The sequence below is a fragment of the Gossypium hirsutum genome, chromosome A10 (genome assembly GCF_007990345.1).
Source record: "Gossypium hirsutum isolate 1008001.06 chromosome A10, Gossypium_hirsutum_v2.1, whole genome shotgun sequence".
Taxonomy (NCBI): domain Eukaryota; kingdom Viridiplantae; phylum Streptophyta; class Magnoliopsida; order Malvales; family Malvaceae; genus Gossypium; species Gossypium hirsutum.
This window is the reverse complement of record NC_053433.1, coordinates 19,672,617-19,700,308: the sequence shown is the minus strand read 5'-3', so window position 1 is coordinate 19,700,308 and position 27,692 is coordinate 19,672,617. Positions and strand designations below refer to the sequence as shown.

Sequence of the window (27,692 nt, the reverse complement as noted above, 5' to 3'; positions counted from 1 at the left end):
GGCTTGGCCAATCAATACCAGATTTTTCTTAAAGTTTCCCCTGTTTCACTGTTTGACTATTCTGACCACTCTTCACTACGAATCAAATTTCTCATTTTACAGAATTCAAAATGTGTTGTATTTGATCTCATTTGAAACTAGACTCATTAAGGAGTCTAAGCATATAAATTTTATCTTATAATCATTTTTGTACAATTTATAATGATTTTCTAAAAACAGAACAGGGAATCTAGTAGTCATTTTGACTCAGCCCCACAATACTTCAAATATCTCAAGATCGGTAACTCTTTTGTTTTCATAGTTTCTTTTGTAAGAAAATAGACTCTTCAAGCTTTAATGGCATAATTCACTCAGCTTCTAATTCAACTCCTACAAATTATGGCGATTTTCCAAAATCACCTTACTGCTGCTGTCCCCAAACAGATTATTACCGAATCAAATACTAACATTAGCATTTCACCTTAATAGCTAGCTTGCCAAGCCTTACTTTAACATATTTTCATTCAATTTAGTCTAATAACGCATAAATGGGTAAATTATATTTTTACCCCTAATATTTCGCACTTTCACAACTTAGTCTTTATTCCACAAAACACAAAATACACAAAGTTTGGTCACACTCCTTAAGGGCCGAATCTTCCTAGTGCCCATATAAGTCCATACATCTCATTTATTTCACCTTTGAGTCCTTCAAAAATTTGTTTTTGTAATTTAGCCCTAACTACTCAAAATCACCAAAAACTTCAACACAAAACATATTAATCTTTAACATATCTTTCACTTTTCATCAACAACTATCAAAAAGCTCAAGCACTCATCAATGGCAAAACACAAAATCATCATCAATCCACAAAATTGAACCATGGGTTTTTAGAACTCAAGTCAACTACTAAAACATGCATGCATCTCAAGAACAACATCAAACATACCTTAGTCTAGCAAACCACCATAGCCGATTTTCTCAAGCTCTTCCCCTTCCTTTCTTTCCTCTATTCGGCCAAAGGTGTTCAAGAATGAACACACATTTTTTTTTGTTTTCTTCCCTCAACTCACGGCAACAAGGGGGGGTATGGATGAGACCATTTTTTTTTCATCACCCTTCCTTTTCATTGTTTAATTCCTTTCTTTAATTTATTTTAATTATCATGCTTAATATTTTATTTTCCTTACCATACATCACTAACACAACATGTTGGTGACATGTTTCCACCCATAGCATGGCCGGCCACTACATATTAGGGAGGGGGAATTTGACATGCAAGTCCCCTTTTTCTTCCACATGCACTAATAGGTCCTCATGCATTGACCTATCACATTTTAAAATTTTCTCATATAAGTCCTATTGACTAAATTCGCATGCAATCGACTAAATCGAAGCTTGAAATTTTCACACATTCATTATTACATATTCTAGATAATAAACATCACATTCAAACCTTTCGGTGACTCGGTTTAGCGGTCCCGAAACCACTTCCCGACTAGGGTCAATTTTGGGCTGTCACATTAGACATTTGTTTTCTTGTAACTTTTAACATTATTGTAAGAATATTTTGAATATTCATTTACAATTTATATAATATATTTTTCGTATAATTTTGTATTATTTAAATTTGCGGGTTTTGGTTAGATTTCATGGTATATTTGCTGTTTTTGGTTGAATTTCTTGCAGGAGGGTTGGATATAGGTGCAAAACTATATATTGCAAAACTGGGCAAATTAGCGGCGCTTTTATAAAAAACGCCGCTAATGACTAGGACCATTAGCGGTGTTTTTAGAAAAAGCGCCACTAAAAGTCATGATCTTTAGCGGCGTTTTTTTCAAACAAACGCCTCTAATTTTTGCGGCGTTACATATAGCGACATTTTTTGCATTAGCGGCACTTAAAAACGCCGCTAAAAGTCTATTTTCCTGTAGTGTTGTTAATAATGTGATATGCTATAATAGAGAGATTATGGTTGCTAGTCTAATGCCAAGACATAAAATTGGTGTTTGTAAGATAAAAGAGTAAGCATTATGAATGAGTAAGTGGTAATCATGAGATTTAATGCAAACTGTAAAAATAATACCCTTAAGGAAGGATAAAGTAAATGAATGTTAAAGGTTGTTATTTATTTGCATATGAACTTACTATGCTTTGAAGCTTACTCCCCTTCCTTTCCTATCTCTTATAGGTTAACTTAGCTAACTCAGGTTGGAGGCCACCAGAGATGCCATCACACTATCAAGCTATCATATGGGTATAAGTGAACGCAAGTATTTTAAGTTGATGGCATGTATAGGGACTTTGTCTTTTGATTAATTATGTCATTGTTAATGTGGCCAAATGTGTTGGCCTAGAGTGGTTTATGGTCCAATTTGTATATATCCATGAATTATGGCTTATGTTGATTATATGATTATATATGTGCCTATGACTTTGAGATGAGGTTAGTGATTGTGTGTATGTGATGGGTTATGTGATTAGTGATGAATGCTCGATGGTTAAATTGAGATGTGTTGGTATGATGATAACTAAGGCCTAAATGTCTAAAATAGAAGTAAACCTATAATTCTTAATTCATGAGAATTGGTAAGTTTGGGCTTAACCAAATATGAAGTCTTATGTATGTATAAGTAAAGATGAAATGATCATGATCATGTCTTGTTTGTGTATGTTTAAGTGCTCAATTATGCTATGTTAAGTGCCTTTGAAGTCAAGTATGTGTTTAAGGGTGGAAAATGGCTTGGTAAATAGCCATTTTCTGGGCCTCACGGGCAGAGACACAGCTGTGTGTCTCAGCCGTGTGAAGGACACGGCCTCAGGACATGGGCATGTGCCCTATCTGTGTGAAGTCTGCAGTTGATTTTTGGAATTTAATTCACCACACGGCCTAAGCACACGGGCGTATACCCCAGCCGTGTGAAGTTTGCACCTGATTTTTGGAATTTAACTCACCACACGGCCTAAGCACACGGGCGTGTGACTTGGCCTTGTGAACTTAGTTTGCTGATGATGTCATAAACAGAGAGTTACACGAGCCGAGGACACGGGCATGTGTGACCACACAGCCTACCCACATGGGCGTGTGACCCTCAAAAATAAGAATTTTTTTAAGTGTTGTATGAGTTTCGAAAGTTCTCGATTTAGTCTCGAACTACACCAAATGCATGTTTTGGGCCTCGTGGGCCCGTATAAGGGACAATATGTTGTGTATAAATGGTTTTAATTTGGGCAAAATTTTATGGCCTAATTTTGTATGATTGGTTATGTTTGAGTCCGGTAATGCCTCGGACCCTTTCCCGATGTCGGATACTAGTAAGGGGTGTTACGCTAATGATGGGTTCAATGGTAAGAAAGCTACTAACCGATGGCTATCAATGGCATCAAAAGGTGATGATGCCAAATACCGAATGGTGATGGGTTTTGGAATTATCTCAAGGTGTTTGATCCACGCTTATTGCACCATTGTTGATACAAGATTTAATTGGTAGATCCATTGATCAGTTCATCTTTTTCCTGGTTAAAGTATGGAGAAAAAATGGGTTCTCTTATGAAGAAGAAATGGAAAAAAATGGAGTCTTTAAAGAAATGACCCCCTTTTAAGAGTCTTTAGGAGTGTATATAAATAGGCTTTTTTTTAGTTAGGTTATGTTATATTCTATAACACATCTAATAAGTAGGTCACAAAAATATGTTAACGTAACATCCCTAACCTGGCTTAGAGGTTATGGTCGAATTCTGAAGGCTATATTGACCATCAAAATGACCTAATTAAACTTTAGTATTTCCAACATACTTTTTAAACCATTTTCTTATTTGTTCAAAACTAGTGAAATCGAATATTTCACTTAATTTCACAAAAATATGTTAATTTTAGCAATAAATCGATTTTAGTATTGCATGTATAAAGATTAATAATTTTGAAAACTAAGTCAAATTTTATTAAAAACTTATTTTCAGCATTGCAACAGAAAAGAGTGATAATGACAAATTTTTATTGAAAACCATGTATCAGGTATAATCATTCTGTAGCTCGAAAGATCAACTCAAAATCACCAAGAGGGGGATGAATTGGTTTCTTAAAAAAATTGTGGAAGCAACAGATGAATGAGCAATGATTTATAGTGGTTCAGTCCCAATTGTCTACTCTACTACCTTAGCTTTCCACAACTAAGGATTTTCCCAAATTCACTAATTTGATCAACCTTTGAGGACAAGGCTTAACCTTACAACTCCCTTAAGATTTCCACCCACAATCTTAAAATTGCAACTACCTTAAGGTTTTACCCAAACCTTAAGACTTAACCCTCTCAAAGAGTATAACAAAGAAACAATCAAGAAATAAACCTTACAAGAATAGAATGTTTTCCAATTAAGCACAGTTACAATGAAGAACGCTTTAGCTAAAGAATAACAATGAAAGCTCTCAAGTTTGTACAAGAAAATTATTAAAGAATTAGATACTAAGATTGTATTGATTGATTTTTAAGCTTGTTAATCTCTCTTCTTGTTGTAGGACCTTTAGAACATGGTATTTATACCCTCTAATACATTTCCAACAATTAGGTTTGTTGTAAAAGTTAATAGAGCCATTGGGTGAAAATAACATATCATTAAATTCACCTGCAACAAAAGGTATCGATACTTTTTCTACGAGTATTGATACTATTAGCATTTAATTCCTAATTCAGTGACCATTGAAATTAGTTTACAGTGATACTAAAGACAAATTATCGATATCTAGTAAAAGGTATCAATACTTTTGGTTAAGGTATCGACACTTTTTGTGAAAATTGAAAATAGAATGTAAATTTAGTATCATTTTCAGAATGAGTATGGCTTTCTTGAAAGCTATCGATACTTTTTAGCCTGAAGCAATACTGACTTGTTTAAAAATAGTTTTAACATGATTGAAAATGATTAACTCAATTGAAACCATTTTAACTTGATTTTATCAATTTTTCCCTATTTTGTTCAACTTTAACTTTCATTTAAAAACACTTTAATTTGTTATATCAAAACATATTATCAAATAAAGCTTAGTTTAAGACATTCCAAATACCACTTTAAGTAGTTTTAAAAATTTTAATGACATGCAATCAAAATAATCCCAAATTAAAAGCACATGCACAATCTAACAAAATTAATACATTCCCAAATAAAGAAATCATAAAAATAAGTCTAAAGTACTTTTTATTTATAATTTATCCGAGATGAATCCTCTGAATGTTGAGTCCAAGTCCTAACATTAGGGGTTATCTATAAAAATAGTAAACTAAGGAGTGAGCTATAGAGCCTAGTGTGAGTCTTAACACATAAGCAAACATATACAATATAATAGTAATTTAGAATCATACTATCACAGATAGCACAGATTATATTAGAAATGTGCATGCTCATATTTAACGGTGCAGTTTTGGAATTTCAGAAACATTTTCCTAGCCAACTTCGCTACACACCACAGTAAGAGTTCCCCAAAACTCATCCATCAAATAACACACAATTTTTTTGACAAGCCAGTAATTGCAAATATACTGCCAAAAGTATGTGGACAATCACCTGTAATTGCAATTAAGCTGTCAAAAATATGTGGACAACCAGATAATCTACCAGTATTGTGGTCAAACCACCAGTATTGCATATAAACTGCCAATATTATGGACTAGCCACCAGTATTGCAGATAAATTGCCAGTATTGTGGACAAGCCACCCGTATTGCAGATAAACTGTCAATATTGTGGACAAGCCACTAGTATTGCAAATAAACTGTCAGTACTTCCTCCTTTCATAATCGACCCAACCCTAATCCAATATAGTATGACATACAATAACAATAAGAGAACCAGTACAGTGGGTATGATTTTAACATGCGATCAAATTTATCAAAAACAGTAGACATGATTTAACATGCTATTAGTAACAATTGTAGAATAGTGACAGTAAACATGTAAAAACATGTAATCAAAATATTAGTAATTATATCACACTCTAATATCACAAAACATGTTACTCAGAACAAAACATGCCGCAACAATACACACCATTTCGACCATTTCAAAATATTTTAGTTAGAGGCACTTACATTCAATCATCCTTAGATAAGGGCATAGATTCCATTCGGATATTACTCCAAAGGCAATTATGCCATTGGTCAATCATAGTTAATATATGTTTAATCATTCAAATATTACCAAAAACACATAGAGACCTAGTTAAGACGCACACCTTTGATTAGTACGTCCGAAAATACTAGATCTAATACACAACCCCCTTCACTACAGATCCTTTTCCACAAACTACCAATCGAAAATAGTAGCACTCTTTAAATTTAGATCTGGACAAATTTTGTTCAAACCTTAATCTTAAACACATAAATCATCATATTATGACTAATCAATGCTAGATCTGATAAAGTAATTAAAAGTTCCGGTTGCAACTCAGATAAGATACACTTACTCCCTTATCTGACTATAGATCAAAATTGGTTGCATTCCTACCCATCAGATCTGGACTGATCTTCTTCAAACTCAAACCTTGAACATTGATAACATAAAAGTGTTACATAAAAATTGATCGAAGACTGAAAAGAACATAGTGAAATCTAGGTTTGAAAGAGTACTTACACAACACTGAAAAATAAATCGAGAATGGTAAATCAATAAAGACCTTAGCAAACAAAGATGATTCGGCCACAATAGTGATGAAGAAAATTATTGGGAGTTTTGGTTAAGAGGAAAATAAATGGAGAAAAAGAAAGGGTGATAGCGACTAAGATAAAGGAAAAAAGAATAGAGGAAAAGAGAAGAAGAGAAGAGATCAACAATAACAACTACAAAAGGGTGGCGCAAAAAGGGAACGACGATGATACCAAATGGGCAACAGTAGTGAAAGAAAAAGAAAAAAATGGATGAGAGGGGAGGAAAGGAGTGGCGGTCAAAGAAGAAAGAAAAGAAAGAAAGGGCGACAATAACGGCGGTGCAAGGGGCAAAACAAAAGAAAGGAGAAAACAGAATAGGGACGAAAAGCTAAAGGAGGGGGCTACACAAGGAGAAGGAAAGAAAGATGCATGAGATGAGAGAAAAGAAAGTCAAAAAGGAAAATTAGAGTTATAGGGAAGTTAGAATGGCAAAAAGGTAAGAACAAAAGAAAAAAGAAAAGAGACTGAAAAGGGGAGGAGAATAAGTAAAAGAAAGAGAAGGACAAATTAAACAAATTTAGGGTCAACAAAAATGCAAGAGAAGGGATTTGAACTCAATTCACAAGGGTAGCCATATTGCTTTTTAACCATTAAGCTGAAACTCATTCTTGTTTAAACTCTTACAATGTTTATTTTTAAAATAGAGCGTGACACTTATTAGGATTTGAAGCAAAATTGCACAAAATGAAAATAATATGAGAGAAGAGATTCGAACTTGGGTTTCAAGGGCAATTTAATTAACACTTAACCATAGACCAGTAACTCTTTTTTTTTTAACAAACACACAAAGATAACCTTAAAAATTAAGGCACGACCACTCTTAGTTCACAAACCTGATTCTATTAATTCGACTTTTGATTTTATTTTTTTAAGAAAATGTATTTAACTAAATTATTAGGTTGTTTTTAGTTAAACGTTTATGTGTTTGATAATTTATTTTTTAATTAGACCTAATTTGAGAATTATTGCATAAAATAAATTAATATTTTATTAGAATTTGTCTAGGTGAAAATAAATATTATATATAAATTGAACTTTGAGAAATAATGATATTTCTTATTAAAAATTGGATATAATTTTTTTTATAGAATTAATTTGAGCAAGAATGTGAATACTGAATAATAACAAGTAATTTTTTTGTTGTTGAAAGCATTTGACAGGTTTTTCTATTATAGGGATTAGTTTAAATTAATTCTCACATTATTAAATGAAATAATTTAACCTCTATATTAGTAAAAATAATCAAATAAGGTCAAATTTTAATAGAGTTAATATTTATTATTTATAAAATGTTATTGTATAACAAAAATATTATAAAATAATTATGGTTCTGTAAATGAATTTTTTTATTTAAAGTTGAACTGTGAATAAAAAAATTATATTATTTTTTAAAAACTAAATATTAGCTTTGTTTAAAATTATACTTATTTAATTTTTTTATTGAATATAGAAATTAAATTCAACCATTTAATATTAAAGGGTTATCTGAGTAAGGGGGGTTCTTCATTGTGTTTCAGAAGGAACAAAATTCTCGTGCCCTTTATTTGTGCGTTTTTTAGTGCCCCTCGAATCACTACAAAGCAACTTCCATGGGTTTTGTTAAGGAGAAGTAAATGGTGAAGGGTAGAAGGATAAGTAACGGTAACAAGAAATACGAAACATAAAGGTTAACGCAAATATCATTTCACAATTTACCAATCTACGTGGAAAAAAAAATTTGGCACTAAAAGAGGCACAAACAAGGGGTAAAAGAATTTTATTCGTTTCAATTAGAGGGATTTATGAGTTGGGTCAGGTTAAGTTCGGACTAGATTTAAGTGTAATATTAATATTAATATGTTTTATCTTATTCAAATTTGGTTCGGTCCAAAATATAATCTTAAAATTTTGCTTAAACTTGCCTATATTTATAAAAACCTAACCCAAGTCCATTTTAGACCAGCTCATATTATTCTTTTAATTTTTTGTAAAAAATTAAATTAAATTATTTTAATATTTAATAACTTTATATATTTTTATTTATTGAAAATTTTTATATAATCATCTTAACATGATTTTAATGTTTACATTAGAGTAGTATTATATATTTAGTATACATTTATTTTTTAATGTGTTCTAAATTACATAATATATCAAAATAATATAATATAAAGTATTACAAACTTAAAAATAGGTCAGATTGGGCCGGGTTCAGGCCTTGAATGTTCAAGCCCGACCTCAGCCAATATTTTAAATGGACCTAATTTTTTTGCCCAAGCCCATTTTTCGAGCATAATATTTTTACCCAAATTCTCTTAAATTTCGGGCAGACCTTCGGGCCTGGGCGGAAACCTGACCCATAAACAAGTCTAGTTTCAATGGCACCGTAAACAATAAAAAAAATGGTGCTTTTGAAGGTAAAAATGCTTTTTAGAAGTGCAATTTATAAGTTTAATTACTTAAATAATACAAAAAATAAAATTAATAACTGAAATGGCATGCCCATTAGACTATTTACCAAAATGGTATTGTTTTACTGGTGCCGCCTATCAAATTGGCGGCACCAGACTAAAATGTGATGATCTAAAGTATTCAGGGGCCTGATATGCAAATTTACCATTTTGAATGATTGCTAAAAAAAAGTGAAAGGGTGACAATGTGGCGACACCGAACTTTAAATGTGGCTAATTGCCTTCTAAGCCCTCCTTATATATTATTTTCTTTTTATTCCCCTTCAACTCACGACATTGTGTTTAAACAAGCGCTTAACCTATTTTTGTAGTTAAATAAGCTCTTAACTTATGATTTTTATTCATAAAAATCTTTTATTTTAATATTAAAGTAAATATATTTTACCCAAAGTAAAGCTATTTAAAAAAATATAAACTAATTCGCATTTTATGTTTATCTGAATTTGATGAGAATAGTTTATTAAATAAAAAAAATTTAAATTTCTTGAGAGTGCTTAATACATGATATTCTTAACTACTATTTTGAAATTTTTTATTACTTTTTTAGATTTTATGTTGATGTTAAAGTGTATATAATTTTTATTGCATCAACAAAAAATTAAGATAAGAGCTTGAAATTCAAAATATATTTACTTTAATATTAAAATAAAGGGCTTTATGAGTAAAAATCATAGGTTAAGAGCTTATTTAACTACAAAATAGGTTGAGGACTTGTTTAAAAAACAAAATGTAGTGACTTGAAGGGGAATAAAAATAAAATAATAAATAAGGAGGGCTTAGAAGGGAATTAGCCACATTTAAGGTTTGGTGCTGCCACACTGTTAGGCGGCACCCCTTCACTTCTTTTCAGTAGCCACTCAAAAGGGTAAATTTGCCTATCAAGTCCTTGAATACTTTAGATCATTACATTTCAGTCCGGTGCCACCAATTTGACAAGCGACACCAATAAAACCATACCATTTGGGTAAATAATCTTATGGGTATATCATTTTAGTTATTAATTTTATTTTTTATATTATTTAGATGAAAAAGTCTTATTTATCCCAACTACAAAAGTTAGAATTTCTAGCTCTTGCGTTTGAAAAAATATATATTTTTGGAATCAAATGACATTTTATCTTTATTTATAAAATAATGTATCGTATATAATATTTATAATGGGTATACAATTATTTTTCTATTGAAATTTATTTCAAATATATAAGATCATAAATTTGAATTTGTAATAATTATTTTTAATATTTATAGTATAGTTTAAATATTCAAATTAATTTTTACAAACAATTCATATTAATTGCTTAAAAATATTTAAAATTCATATTTCATATTTCATATTTCATATTTCATATTTCATATATCAAAATCTCACAAATATTATTTTATTATATTTTTATTGAAATGTTGATGAAGTTTAACATCATTTAAATGCATATTTTTTTTACTTTACAACATCATGTCAATGTGGATATTTTATTTCTCAAAAGAACATTTTGACAATAATACTATGCACTTATCTTACACTAAGCATTTCAAAAAGCATTTTATCGATAAAAGTACCATAGAGGGTCCTATAGTAGGAGTTAGATTGTATTTTGCCCCCGCTACTCAAAAAATGAGAAAATTAGTCCTTATACGTTAGATAAAAGAGCAATTTGATCTTTTTATTACAAATTTTATCTAGTTCTACTGTTAAAAGTTAGTTTTTTTACGTCAACATGACGTACCTATGGCACACCACATGTCACTGTCTGGTTATCCCGTCAAGCATGCTCGTTTTTAACAATACAAATAGATGGAATTTTTTATTAGTGAAAGGACTAATTTACTCTTTCATCTAATACATAAGGACTAATTTACTCATTTTTTGAGTAGAGAAAGCAAAATACAATTTGGCTCCTAGTACATAGGCCTCTATAATACTTTTACCCATTTTATTAAACCAAATTTCAAATTAAAAAAACTTTTGAAAAGCAATAAAAAATTAACCATAAATCCCTAATGTATAAGATATTTTTATTTTTTTTTTGTGTTTGGACATTAAGAGTAGGTCGTTTAAGTATGAAATTTTAGTGGAGTGGATAAATTTTAAATGAGATGATTGTTTATAAAAAAATCAAATAATATAAGGATACTTACATTACATTATTTTAATTTAATAGTTTATAATTTTACTAATTAGATTGGTGTTATTTGATTTGTAACAATAGTTTAGTTGAAAATTTTACAATAGTTAAGAGGTGTAATTAGGGATAAGTTGTGGATTTGGCCCTTTAGTTAAATGATATAATAGTTCCTGTCAAATATTGATAATACATTTAGTATTGTTTTTTTAAACTTCTAACGCGTCAAAATTTTAAGTTTTTGAATTGTTAAAAATTATTTAGTGAATTGACTTGGTTTAGTGGTTAGATGTTGTGTTTTTTTTTGTGTCAGAGAGATTATGGGTTCGAATCTTGTTCCTTAAATACTTGTTATTTTTGTCTAAGCCTCTTTCTGTGAACATTTGTGTGGTAAGTTTTGTGTTTAAATCCTTACATATGTAACATGAAAATATTTTTATTCTCATGCATTGTGCAGACCATGTGGATGAGTTTGGGTCAATTTCAAATTTGGATAATCTAATTAGTTATTAGAAAATCTGGATAGTGAGATATTGTTGTTTTTTTATAAAAAATTAATTAGTTTTCCCCAAAATTTCTTCCCAATTTTTCTCTCACATCCTTTTCCACTTCTACTGTTGTTATTCTTTTTACTTTCTCAAGTCACGTTCATCATTTCTTTTCCTTTTGGTTTTCACCTTCTTTTCTTTATTTTCTCTTCTACGTCTGGTTTCTTGATTCTTGAACCTCAATTTGTTGATTTCTTGTTCTTCCCTCGTTGTTGCTGCTATTTTATTAGTAAGAATGGTTAAAATTTTCTTTGAATTTCCATTTTGATGTTTATTTCACAGATGGTAAAAAGGGTTGTCAAGTTAATTTTTGAGTTATCGAATTAATTGTTTTGATGCACTATTAGGGGAAGATTGTGAGGCGTTCGATCTTCCTCCAGTAAACTAGGTGCCTTAGGTTGTTGTTCTTGTAGAAGCCCAAATTGTCCGGGCCCGATTACATCAAAATCTAACCAAACCTCTAAACCCACTAAAACCTTTAACCCATGACCCATTTACATCTACCCAAACCCATTACAAAACCCAAATATTAAACTCAATTCAAAAGCCCATTAAACCCCCCCAAAAAAAACCTAACCCAAAAAAAAAACCTAACCCAAAAAAAAAACCAAGAAACCCTAGCCACTTTCCCACTTATCCCATTTTTCCTCTCATTTTTGATATCCATTGCCTGCCACCATCACCTACAAAATAGAAAAAAGATAATAGAAAATCATGTAAAAGATGGCTATAAAAAGCCATTCAAAAATCATGTAAGGGGGGAATTTTAATCAAAACAAAGAATTTATCTTCATTTTTGCATCAATATTAGCAAATTAAAACCAAGAAAGAAAATGGATAGCGTCGAATACAAACCAAAAATCTCAGAAATCGAAAGCTAAAAAATACCTAAAGGTGATTTTATCTTCTTTATTATTTTACTCTTATTTTTATTTTTATTTTATTTTTTTCCCCTTTTTCGAATCTATTAATCTATATATATACATCATAATAAAAAAATATAATAAAAATATATATACAAAACAAATATTAAAAAAAATTTTACCTTTTCCGGCCACCGCGTGACGTCGGCGACGGACGGCGGCCGACGGTCGGACGGTGACCGGCCTTGTGGCTGGAAATCACCTCACCCCTCTCCCTCTCTCTCTTTTTTTTGCTTTTCAAGTGCAAGAATGAATTTTTTTGAAGAAAAAAGGGCCTTTTATAGCCCATTAAATCCCAAAACGACGTCGTTTTGACTTGGACCGGTTCGACCTGACCTGACCCGCCCAGGATCAGCGTGTTTTTTTTAAGGAAGGGCTAATTACGCTTTTAGCCCTTCCGCTTTTTATTGTTTTGCAATTAAGTCATTATTCGTTTTTTTAATTTGGCCCCGAAATTTGTCGCGATTTTCAATTTAGTCCCCGCTGATGTGCTGAGTTTTGATGGGAAGGAATATTTGTTGTTTTGGCCCCCACTATTTCCGCGCATGTTCAATATAGTCCTTTCCTTTTATTTTTATTTCAATTTTGCCCCAAATATTTTGTTTTTAGTTCAATTTAATTCTTTTTAGTTACTTTACTATTTAAATTAATTATTTTAGTATTATTATCATATTTCATTTACTTATGTAGTGTGTTAATAATTTCTTTATCATTTCTAATACGTATATATATATTATATGTATTTTATATATATTATGTATATATATTTTTTTAATGCCATTAGTTATATATTTCTTATACTATTCCATGTATGTATTTTATATCATCTTTTGTATATATTCTTAAATACTATTATATATACATACATATATATATTTTAAAATACCATATTGTGTATATATTATTATTACAAATTATTACTATTGCTAGTATTATTATAACTATTATTATATTAGTGTATATTTTATGTACATATGTATATATATATTTTTGTACATATCATTATTTTATATTATTGTTGTAAATTTTTTATGTATATATTTTTTATGTACGTTTCCTAATATTTTCTTTTATTGTAGATATTATTATTATTACATACTTTTATTATATGCATATATATATGTAGTTTTTTTATACATATTATTATTTTATATTATTATTACCAAATATATCATTTTTCCTATTTTATTATTAGTACATGATTTGTTTTTATTTTTATTTTTTTTGTAAATATCATTATTATTGTTATTCTATTATTCTAGTATTCCATGTTAATATTTTTCATTAATGATATCATTTTTTTGCGTCCTTTATCTATTTTTAATTTCTCACTTTAGGAATATTTTTTCTCATATTTTAATTAATTTCAAAAATAAGGCAATGTACCGATTTAATATTAAGCCATCGATTTCATCGCTATGTTGGGTGAAATTTGTTGGCTTGTGTTAAAAAACGGGACACCCTTTCTAATAAAAAAAATCGAAAACTAAAAATTCTCATTTTTCAATTGGATCACGAGTAAATGTCAAATTGAATTCGTACTTTTGAAAATCAAGACAACACGAGTTTAACAAGATACCAATTTTGGGCGTCGCAAGGGTGCTAATACCTTCCTCGCACGTAACCGACTCCCGAACCCAACTTTACTTTGGCTTTTGACGTAGACCTAAATTCGGCCTTCATTTTTGTGCAAAAATAAGTTTTCTTTTCTAAAAAAAGATGATTTATTAGGTGTCCGATCACACCTAGAAAAAAGATCGGTGGCGACTCCCTTTTTTAATAAAATCGAAAGTTGGTTTTCAAATGTTTAATAAATCGCCACAATTAGCGACCAAGCGAAAAAAAAATTTTTTTACGTCGCTACAGTTCTTTGAAAGTAAGTGATCTTATTCGCCATTGTTAGAGGCTGATTTCTCCATAATGAAGTTCAATTGTTGACATTTATTATTGAACTAGTGATTTGAGTTAGGTTTTTCGTGCTAATTATCTGTTCTTAAATGTTGTTTAGGAGTTTGGAAGTGTGTCGTAGCATTGCATATCAGAATCGACCAGGTGTGTAACAGAAAACCCAAAAAATAGCGCATGACGCAATGCCGAAAAGGGGACTGTCGATGCTACACAGCTGTGTGACAGGCCATATACAAACCATGTGGGCTACACAATCTAGGTCAATTTGGCCAAGCGCGTGTTGGGCCGTGTGTGTAACACCCCTAACTTGTCTCCGTCGCCGGATTCGGGTTACGAAGTATTACGGTACATATCAAATCAAATAACATTATTAAACCATTCAAATATTAATTTAAATATCAATATTCAATCTACATATTAAACATAACATAAATACACTTATAGGTCTTAAATTGAGCTTATGGGACCTTAAAAATAATTTGGAAACAATCAAGGACTAATATGAAACAAAACAGGAAAACATGAGAAATTTGAAATTTTTTGGAAACAAGCGTCACACGTCCTTGTGACAGAGCCCAGACCGTGTGGCTCAGAAACATGGTCGTGTGGCCAAACCGTGTACAATTCGAAATTTGGACCTTTACAAGCCAAAAGCATGCCAAAACAATCAACCTAAGTGTCTAACCAATATGCCCTAAATGGCACCACATTTCATATTCCAACCAATTCACTTTCAAAGTTCATAATTACATGCTTTAAAACACATACCAAACTTACAATTCATCCATACCATTCATATCTACTTCTACCAGAACTTATTCATTCACAAATAGCTTAAACCAAAATGACCAAAACATATACATATGGACTTTTACAAGCCAAAAGCCAAAGGCATATATACAAGCGAACCAAAATCAAATTTACACAACATCATCCATGTATAAAATGCATCACAAGTAATAAGTATTCAAAACATATACAAGACACCTATTACATGCCATATAACCTAAAGATAAACGTTTCAAAATCTACCGATATATATATGGATAGTGTGATCTTCATGTTGATCCGATCGCCCAATTCCACAAAACATTATATATAAAGAAATAGGAAAAATGAAACGAGTAAGCTTCAAAAGAGCTTAGTAAGTTCAATGGTTGAAACGATAAAACTTACCTTATAAGCATATCAATTATACATTAAAAAGATTAATAAACAATAATCCTATCATCCACAATCATTCAACAGGTGAGATTATATATATGTACGAGTTGCATAATCTATTCAATTACACGAGATCATTCGATATCAAATCACGATAATATCAAAAAATCATGCAACCATTTATATAATTCAATAACAAGTTATCTACCACTAGAAATTTTCCTGATGAACAATATAATAGATACAAGTATGCGATTATCCACTCAAAACACGCCAGAAAGCTCAAACAAGCCAATCCAAACGAGAACACTCTTTGGCACCAAGTGCCTAGCTCATAGGCTAACATCCCTCTAGAAACACACTTGAGCACCAAGTGCCAAGCCTAAAGGCTTTACATCCACCTCTGGTAAAACGCCAGAATCATTGTAAATATAAAACGATAGTCAGTAACAAATGCTGAACTTTGGTATATTTAGTGGATAATAACAAGTCAGGAATCATCATCTCATCACAAGTCAATCACGTACAGTGTGAAATATAACCTATTGGCATGCCAATTGTACTCTATCCTATGCTTATGCAGACTCCAAATATTTCATCGATTTAACAGTATTCAAGTCCATTACTTTCTCAACTCACGACAGGTTATAACAATTCAATTATTCCATAAACATTCAACAACCACAATTCAATATCAATATGAAATTTCAAATTATACTAAACTAAACCAAATGAACTTACCTGGGCTAAACTACAAAGATAGTTAAAGTTCAGGGACTAGTCAGTGGATTTTTCTTTTCCCCGATTATCTACTTATTCTTGATCTATAAAATAGTTTATTTCAATTTATTAGCCTCAATTTCATATAATTTTCAATTTAATGCATATGTCTTCCTATTTACAATTTTTCACAATTGCCCCAAACTTTTACACATTACTCAATTTAGTCCCTAAAACCATAACAAGCTTATTTTTCATAATTAAAATTTATACCTATTAAAAAAATTTATAACTACTTCAAATCAGTCCTCACATATTGAAATTTCATGAGAAAAACATGTCACATTTTCATTATTTTCAATTAAATCTCTAAACTTAAAAATTATACAAATTTACTTTACAAAATAATCCTATTTAACTCCCAAGCTTAATAATCTACCATTAAAATTCAAAAAACATATCATATAAATCAATGACATCTTCCAAAACATTTAAAATTTTAATAAATTAACCCCCGGGTTAGCTAGATTAAGCTAAAACGATCTCAAAAACATAAAACTCATGAAAAACAAATGGAAAAACACATACCATGCAACTAATTAAACTTGAACGATTCTTAAAGCTCTTTCAACCATGAAGTTTTGGTTTTGGCAAGGAGAAATAACGAAGATGATAACTTTCATCTTTTGTTATTTATTTATTTATTAACTTATTACATTTTTAACCGTTAAAATTAAAAATAAAAATTCATGATACACCAAACTAAACCGTACACTACAATGAAATAAAGTTTAATTACCTATTAAAACCCTCACTTTATGTTTTAATATCCATTTAACATATACAACCTATTATTGACTTACTTTTATAGCTTTTACAAGTTAGTCCTTTTTACTTAATTAACTATCTAAACGTTGAAATTTCTTAACCAAATTTCTTTATGACTCTAATACATACTCATAAATATTAAATAAATAATATTTACTGATTTACTCATCGAAATTGTGGTCCCAAAACCACTATTTTCGATACCATTGGAAAATAGGCTGAGCCAGTTGGGTTGTGTGGGCCCATTATCTAAAAATTTTTCCTAGGCCCGTATTGTTAGGTGATTCGTATTTATCCAGTCTGTAGGGTCCATATTATATGAATAGGACTTGAAAATATGATTTCTGATGGTATGTTTCTATAAGTAATGTGGAAATAGTATGTGAAATATATATGTATGGTATGTATTCTTATAATTTTGATAGCATGTTTTGTAACAGCCCGATTTTGGGGTCAGTCAGAATGGTGGTTTCAAGACCACCAATCCGGAGTCAAAAAAATTATTTTATTATTATTTTAAAGTTATAACATGTTTATAGTAGTGCATGAAAAATTTGGTGAAGTAATTTTAGCATTTGTGAGCTTAATTGCGAAAAAAAGACTAAATCGTATAAAGTACAAAAGTCTTAATTTGATAGCTAAGGGTGTTAAATTGCCATGAAACTTAAATTGGGGTATTTAAAGGGCAAATAGACCCTTGGATTTTAGCTTGGCCGGCCATGAGATAAAGAAAATTTAATGGTCAAATGTTAGGTATTTGATGACATAATATGTGATAAAATAATACCCTAAAAGCCTAGCCATCATCTTTTTTCTTCATCCTTTTTTATTTACCAAAAATATCAGCCATTGGAGGGGTTTTTTGAAGATTAAAATTTCAGCCATCTATTTTCTCTACAAGTAAGTGATTTTGATGATTTTTCTTGATGATTTTTGCACTTTTAGAACCCTTGTAGCATGAGCTTTCAAAATAGGGGACTATTTTGCAAAATAGTTGAAAGTATAGGGTTTTACCATGAGAGTTTCCAAGTTGTTTTCTAAAATTTTATGGAAGAAAATAAATCATGGTTGTGAAATAAACAACTTTTGTGAAAAGATTTCTCATGAAAACCCTAAAAAGGGTCATTTTGCATAAGTTGTAAAATAGGTGATAAATGTGTGAAATAATGAGAATTGTGGGATGATTTTAGTATAAAAAGTGATTGGATAGGCTTGGTTAGTGATAAAATATGATAAAAATTGATTTTCAGACTTAGGGGTAAAATGGTCATTTTGCAAAAGTCTAGGAGCAAAATGGTCATTTTGCCTAATTTTTAAATTGTTGAGTACCTAGATTAATAAAATGATTAAATTCGTGAATTTTTATCATTACAGATCAAGAATTACAAAATCTAGGCCCCAAATCGGGAAAAAGCAAAACTAACGGACTAAGCCGAAATAGTCGCCATATTTTGAATACCGATGTGAGTTGTATGTTAATAATGCAACTATATCTTTATAATGTGTAATTGAGTTGATATGGCATAAAATGTCTTGATTTTGGAATATGAGAATATATGTTGAGAAAATTTACGTAGTAAAGACTTTCGTTGAACCTTTGGAATAGACTTGGATATTTGTACCGTGATAATGGGGGTTATGTGTGCTAGTGTAAGACATGTCTGGGACATGCATTAGCCACAGCATGAGGGCCAGTGTAAGACATGTTTAGGACATGCATCAGTCTCGAGATATTTAAGCCAGTGTAAGACATGTCTAAGACATAAATCGGCATTAAGACGAGAGCAAGTGTAAGACATGTCTGGGACATGCATCGACCTCACGATATACAAGCCAGTGTAAGACCTATCTGGGACATAGTGTCAGCTTGTGGTGTGTCAGTGTAAGACCTGTCTGGGACATGGCATCGACATCGATAGATTAGAGCCAGTGTAAGACCTGTCTAGGACATGGTATCGGCCTCGCTATATGAAAGCCAGTGTAAGACCATGTTTGGGACATGGTGTCAACATCTTAACCCATGCTAGGGCTATTGAGTATCTGGTAGTATTCCAAATGGTTCAACAAAAGGTTTATGATTTATATCGAAATGAGAAAATTCATGATCATGTGATGAGTGGTATAGGTACCTAATTGAAATGTATGAGACATGGGCTCAATTTATGCAATATGAGTTGTATTGGATGGTGATGAGTAAGTTGTACTTGCGTTTATTTATGGTATTCATGAATAATCTATGAAAGGTTATGAGCATATTGCTTTATGATAAGTAGTTGTTGTTTATTTTCATGCAACTTACTAAGCTCTATGCTTACCCTATTTCCCCTTCTATTTTCTTATGGTGCCGCCAGAGCAGCTGGAGGATCATTGCCTACGTCGGAGGAGCTAGTCACACTATCATCCAGAGCACTTGGCATAGTTAGATCTTTTATTTTGATTATGGCATGTATAGGACCCTAACTTTTGAGTTTTGTGTCATTGTTAATTGGTCAAATGTGTTGGCTTATTTTAGCATTTTGACTCATTTTATATAAGGCCACGAAAATGGCTAAAATTGAAAGTTGTTATATGAATACAAGAAGTTCTTTCATGAAGGAGTAATTTGTGGGTTGCTTAAATATAAATGAAATGTGTAAAGGCCTTAGCTATGGTTGTTTGGTTGAGAAATCATATTAAGTTAGACTTTGATATGTTGGTTGTCATTAAATCATGTTTCAGGGTGGCAAAAGGCATTGGTAGATAGCCTTATATTTTCCACTCGGGTAGATACACGGGCGTGTGTCCAAGCCGTGCGGTCGTGTATCATGAGTGTGTTGTCCGGCTGTGTGTCCCCTGCACGTAAAAATATCAATTCAGTATGCATGGTAGTAAACACACGGGCAGAGATACAGTCGTGTAAAGGGCACAGCCTACCACACGGGCGTGTGCCTTGGCCGGGTGACCCTTAAGGATTGCTAACGTCAGAAACAGAATGTCAAAGTTTTTAGACACGGGCCATAGACACGGTGTGTGTCAAGCCTTGTGAAAACCTCTGTAGGTTCAAAATTAGAATTTAATTCACACGAGCGTGGGACACAGGTGTGTCCCTAGAGGTTTAGGTCGTTTGTGTCACACGAGCCATCAGTATGGCCATGTTCTAAGGACCACACGGGCATGTTGCCCATCCATACAGGCGTGTGTCCTGTTTTAAAGGTCATTTTCCTAGTGTTGGTTAAAGGATTTGAATTGGTTCTGAATGGTTTCCACGAGGTATTTTGGACCTTATAGGCCCTTGATAAGAAGTTTTGACAAAGTTGGAAAAAGTTTTTAATATGACCGAGTTTTAATGTCATCAAAACGTGAAATGCATGCATTTGAGTTTAGTAACACCGGCATAGGGCATGGGTATGGGGTGTTACATGTTTTATGCGAGAAGCATGCATGCCATATGTGCATTTGTTAACTGATAGTATCTGCATGAGCATTGGGGTGAGTGTAATAACCCGAATTTTACGGTTATTGGAAAAGTGTATTTTCGAGTCTCCGTTACTAAAAAATGGGTCCGTAAATATTTATCAAAAATATTTAAAAAGTTAATTGAGTGGTTAATTAGAGTTTAATTAACTAAATTTAGCTTAATTAAGGATAATTGGATAAAAGGATTAAATTGAATAAAGTGTGAAAGTTTAATTATAGATTAAAAGAAACTAAAAAGGATCAAAATGGAAATTATGCCATTTAGCATAAGTGAGGCGGCATATAAAGTAAAAATCTAAGATTTTTACTTAGATTTTAATTATAATATATATTTATTAGCAATAAATGATATGAAATTAATTTATTATAATTATATTATAAGATATTTATATGATAAATAAATTAGTATAAAGACAAATGTATAGTAAATAAAATATACAAGTGTATGGATAAAAATACATACATTTGTAATACATGTATTAGATATTAAATAAATATTTATTATTTTATAAAATATATTTATTAATTAAATAATTATATTATAAGATTTTATATGATAAATATATTAAATAATGACAAATGTATGGTTATAAATGAATACAAATGTATTAATAATATACACATGAATAAATAAATAATACTTATTAGTTAAGTATAAATACATATGTGTATATATATAAAAAAAAGAAAAAAGAAAGAAAAAGGATAGAAATGAAGAAACAAAGCAAACGAAACAGAGAGCAGGGGAAGGAAAGAAAGAAAAAGAGAAAAGAAAGAAGAAAAGGGAAAATTCAATGTGTGAAGCTTGGAAGTTTAATAGGTAAGTCAATTTAGCCCTTTTTACTTAATTTTGATGTTTTAGAAGCTTTGGAATAAGATTTTGATGAAATTAAGTTGATATTTTGAAAGTTATTAGATTTCTAGATAATGTTCATGTTGAGTAAAATGATGAAATAAGGGTTAAATTGATAGAAATTCAAGTTAGAAATGAAATAAGGATTGAATTGTAAAGTAATTTATAATTATGTTGAAGGGCTAATATGAGGAAATTTCGAAACTAGTTAAATAAGTTGAAATTTTAGTAGTTAAATTTGAGTTGGGATGGAACTTGAATAGAAATAGAGTATGAATTAAGTTAGTAAAGTGAATGAATTAGTTAGGACCTAATTGAAAAAGGTGTAAAAGTTGCTAAAAGGATTAAATAACTCAATTGTCAAATGAGGAAGGACCTAAAGTGCAAATAAGCCCAAAGGAGATATTTTGAGCGGCAATAGCTGAGAAAAATCAGGAAAAGGGTGAAATAAGGGTAAAATTGAAAAATTGCCAAAATTAGCTAAATAAAAATGGGACTAAATTGGAATATCTAGAATTCTCTTCATTTTTCTTTATTTTCAATAGCTGAAAAATAGCCATGGAAGACGGTTCAAGCTGGTTTTCATTCTCTAGCTACATGTAAGTTTAATTCTTGCTTTCTCTTTGAAATTTCTATGTTTTTGGACTTTTACAATTGGGTCCAACTTGCTTTTTCATTAGTTTTTGATTTCATTGCTAATTTTTAAAGTTATTATGGATGAGTGCTGGAAGCATATGATGAATAAACATAGAATTGAAGCTTTAATTTTGATATATGATAATTTTATCGAGTAAAATTAATGGAAATTGATTTTAGGACCTAATTGTGAAAATGTTTGGAATTAAAGTCTAGTGCTGAAATTATGATTTCCAAAAGTTGTAAAGTAGTTTAAAGTGATAGAATAAAGTGTTAATTGAGAAAAATCACCTCAATTGAGGGGCTAATTGAGTAGGGACGAAATTGTTTTTTATTAAAGCTTAAGGGAAAAATGGTAATAAACAGCTTGCACTAAAACAATATTGGACAGCAGCAGTAAACTAACTTTGAAAAATCACCATAAATTGAAGAAATCGAATTAGAAGATGAAAAAAATATGAAATTATTTCTCATAGAAGAAACGTTGTAAGCAATGGATTTGTAAATCATGAGATATAATGAATTTTATGAGACAATGTCAGAATGAATTCGGGTTCCCCTGTTCTGACTTTGGAAAATCATCAAAAATTGGATAAAAATATATATAATAATATATAAAAATAATATATAAATAGATAATATAATAATAGATAGAATAATAAATAAATAATATAGAAATATAGATTTATAAATCGAAATATATTAATATAAATATTGAAGAGTTCGTTCAAAAAATTCATCTATCTGATTGATGAGCCATAAGACAATTCATGGTTCAGACGACTAGTAAAAATAGAAAAGAATAAACGAATTGAGTTCATGGATTTACCTAAGTCTGTTATGGACCAATACAAGAAAATATTTTTTTATATTCGAAATCAATTAATTATAAGGGGCAGTGCACGAGAAATCAAATCATACATAAAAAATCGAATCCCCCAGCGCCCCCATAACATAAGGTGCTCGGAAATGGTTGAAGTAGTTGAATAGAAGGATTGCTATGACTATAGCCCTTGGTAATTTTACCAAAGATGAAAATGATTTATTTGATATTATGGATGACTGGTTACGTAGGGACCGTTTCTGGTCCACAGATTAAAATCTTTGTAATATTCTGAACCATTTATGAACATCACAGCAAATAGGATTAAAACATTTATGGCTCCCACATAAATAAGGAGTTGGGCAACAGCTACAAAATGAGAATTTGAGAGAATATAAAATAAGGTCACATAGTGCTTTTGATCGAAAAATCAATCTGATTTATTTCGTACCCTTCGCTCAATGAGAAAATGAGTCAGATTCTATAGGATCAAACCTATGGGACTTAGGGAATGATGGAAGGGAATAAAATAAAATAAAAAAGAAATCAAAAAAAGAGGGGGAAAATAATAAAAATAATAAATAAGTAAATAAAAATGAATAACCCCTTTTTTATTTATATTCCATACACTATCCAAAAAAAAAAGAAGAATTTGTATTTAATTTATTGGTACCTTTCTTTTTTATATCTCCATTCAAATCTATAGGATAGAATAGGATCTATATCTATTATGATATATAAATCGAATTTATGAAATCAAAAAAACGCAAAAAAAAAGTCTTTCTTTTTCTATCATGAAAAGCATTTCGATTTATTTATCTCTTATTTTACACAGAATGGATTTGCCTGACCGAATTCATATTGGTGTCATATAATTTTTTAGCTTAGATAACATATGATTGGGTATCATATGAGTAGGCCCGAAAAAACCCTTGTATAGCTTCTTTGATTTCTTGGTAAAGAGAAATATGACCAACAGTGGTTCGAATGTATATACAAAGAATTTTTTTTTAAACTTCTTACTGTTAGATAATGTCCATAAATCTCATGATAGGTACCATGCAAACTAGAAATACTTTTTCTTGGATAAAGGAGGAGATTACTCAATCCATTTCCGTATCGCTCATGATCTATATAATAACCGGGGCTTCCATTTCAAATGTATATCCCGTTTTTGCGCAACAGGGGTATGAAAATCCACGAGAAGCAACTGGGCGTATTGTATGTGCCAATTGCCATTTAGCGAATAAACTCGTGGATATTGAGGTTCCACAAGTGGTACTTCCAATCCAACGAGTTGGTTTATAATAATTCATGAAGGAAATTATCATATTTCCGCAAGTCAATTCGATGCGAAATATAAAAATTGACTTTTTTTGGTAGTTGCACAAGAGGTTTTGTTTTTTGTTGGAAGCCCTCTTTTTTTTATTTTAAGGAATTGCTTAGTCGTCTAGTAACAAGAGTAGTCATTAGATATAGATAAAAAAAAGAGCAAGGAAAAAAAATTCTACTAATCAATATTTGTGAGGCGGCCTTTCTTGTATTCGGCTCAGTGAGTCCTTTCTTCCGTGATTAACTGTTGGCGCCAGTCCTAGTCCTACATTCCATTTTGTCTCTGTGGGCCGAGGAGAAAAGGGGCTCAGCGGGAAGAGGATTGTACCATGAGAGAAGCAAGGAGGTCAACCTCTTTCAAATATACAATATGGATTCTGGCAATGCAATGGAGTTGGGCTACGCCCATAATTCTGAGCTTCATGTTACTCTTCCCAAGAGACATGTCAGATCCAGGGAATCCCAATTCAATTGAATGGGATGATAGTTTCTCATTCCTAATCTGTAAAATAATAATTTTGATCAAATCACACATCGCAGTATACTAGACCTCTAATTCTTTAAGAAGTTTGTCTAAAAGATTGGCGGGCCTTGTACACACCACCCGTCACACTATGAGAGCTGACCATGCCCGAAGTCGTTACCTTAACCATAAGGAGGGGGATATCGAAGGGAAGGCTAGTGACTGGAGTGAAGTCGTAACAAGGTAGCCGTACTGGAAGGTGCGGCTGGATCACATCCTTTTCAGGGAGAGCTAATGCTTGTTGGGTATTTTGGTTTGACACTGCTTCACACCCAAAAAGAAGCGAGCTACGTCTGAATTAAACTTGTGTAGTTTTTTATTCGCCAAATTACCCGAGGCCTATGCTTTTTTGAATCCAATCGTAGATTTCATGCCAGTAATACCTGTTCTCTTTTTTCTCTTAGCCTTTGTTTGGCAAGCTGCTGTAAGTTTTCGATGAGATCCTTAATATTGTCCTAAAAAAATTCATGAGTGATTCAAGAAAAAAAATTCTAACAATTGAAAAGATCAGATAAGTCTTACACTATGAACGAACCCTCAATTCAAAGATTAAAATTCTCAAGATACACTTGGACCAGAAAAACCCGTGCTCAAAAAGGTTTTTTTTTAGCACGGGTTTTTTCAGTAAACAAAATCAAATGGATTCAAAATATATTCAACTAGGGTTTTTTGGACCGTATCAATAAGCTAGACCCATACTTCGAGTTGTTTCATGCCATAAATAAACTCGAACGCTCAAGAAATCCGTTGGACAAGCGGATTCACATCTCTTACAACCAACACAATCTTCTATTCTTGGAGCGAAAGCAATTTGCTTAGCTTTACATCCATCCCAAGGTATCATTTCTAACACATCGGTGGGGCAGGCTCGGACACATTGAGTAATGAAACCATGTGTATATGGCTCGACTCCGTAGTCAATCCTATTTCTGATAGGAGCAGTTGACAATTGAATCCAACTTTTTCCATTATTTTCGTATCCGTAATAGTGCGAAAGGAAAGCCTGGCTCTAAGTTGTTCAAGAATAGTAGCGTTGTTGAGTTTCTCAATCCTTTGACTTAGGATTAGTCAGTTCTATTTCTTGATGGGGGCAGGGAAGGGATATAACTCAGCGGTAGAGTGATTCATTCCCGGGCCTTGTACACACACCCGTCACACTATGGGAGCTAGTCATGCCCAAAGTCGTTACCTTAACCGCAATGAGGGGGATGCCGAAGGCAGGGCTAGTGACTGGAGTGAAGACCTTATGAAAATTGAACACTTTCGCATAGAAGATGTAAAACAAATATTAGGCATTCTAGAATATCCCTTCCCCTCTTTGAAACACTTTGGAAGTGCTCCTGTATCAGTAATGAATCAAAGCACAATGAATCAGAGCACATGGAACTGTCGATCAAATTCTATTGAGTCTGACTCATAGTGATCATTTATCAAAGAATGACTTTAGTTATCAAATGATTGAACAACCGGGACCAATTTACTTACGATACATAGTATTAGATTAGTACTAGTTAGATTAGATTAGTATTAGTTAGTGATCCCAGCTCAGTGAGTCCTTTCTTCCGTGATTAACTGTTGGCGCCAGTCCTAGTCCTACATTCCATTTTGTCTATGTGGACCGAGGAGAAAGGGGGCTCAGCAGGAAGAGGATTGTACCATGAGAGAAGCAAGGAGGTCAACCTCTTTCAAATATACAACATGGATTCTGGCAATGCAATGAAATTGGGCTTTCATGCGGATCCGAATGAATCATCTTTTCCATGGAGGTAAATCCTTGCCCGCTAGGCAAGAGGATAGCAAGTTACAAATTTTGTTTCAGTAGGACATGTATTTCTATTACTATGAAATTCATAAATGAAGTAATTAATCGTGGGGTTACCATTATCCTGTTTGTAGTGACACCACTCCCAGGCCTCCTAATATAAGACCCGATCCCAGAAAAACTAAAAGAAAATTGTGTATTGGTCCAGGCAAATCCATTTTGTGTAAAATAAGAGATAAATAAATCGAAATGCTTTTCATGATCTTATTGACCCGACTAGGAATTTTTTTTATGATACGTTCCTAATTGAATAAAATCCTAATCTATTAGGTGTGAATTGCTCTAAGCACAATTATTGGATAGTTTCATTTTTTATTCTTTTTTGTTCAAAAGAAAAGGGTATTTTGTTTTTTGAAACTATATATTTCGAAATAATTACGAATATATTAATATATTTTAATTTTCAATAAAAAAGAATCCGAAATTCTTATCAACCTGTTAATTTGTAATTGAATTTTTATTTATTGACCAAAGGCCTCATTCTTTTTTTAATTCAAACCAAACAGTCTTTTAACTTAAACCAAAACGGAACCTTAAAAGAATGAATGGGAAATTTCTCTTTACTTTAATAGAACAGGAGGTTTACTTACTGAGTTTTTCTTTGAATTGAATTCAAACACGGAAAAAAATCATTGGCTTATCAAATTATCTATCAAGCCTTGAAAAAGATTCAAAAAAAGACAAACAAATCCACTATCTGTTTTATGTCAAGCAAGTAACTCCCGATAGAGCAGTAAAAGCAAGACGTGTAGGCGGATCGACTCATCAAGTTCCTATTGAGGCTGATCTTTGAATAGGAAAAAGAGTGGATCCGTAGGATCCCAAATGAATTGGCTTATTCGAAAAAAGCCTTGTTCTTTGGAAGATCTATCTCGTGCCTGGTAGAAGATTCCTCACTTCTTTCTCTCA

General features: G+C 31.6%; 1 long non-coding RNA gene across 1 annotated transcript; it reads right to left on the bottom strand.

Annotated features, from left to right (window-relative positions):
* Nucleotides 1-3,182: 3,182 nt before the first annotated feature.
* On the bottom strand, nucleotides 3,183-7,215 carry LOC121208386 (uncharacterized). Its single transcript, XR_005903394.1, has 3 exons — nucleotides 6,604-7,215; nucleotides 6,437-6,513; nucleotides 3,183-5,539 (listed from the first exon to the last, which is right to left on the bottom strand). It is a non-coding gene; the product is annotated as an uncharacterized lncRNA (long non-coding RNA).
* Between the last annotated feature and the right edge of the window lie 20,477 nt (nucleotides 7,216-27,692).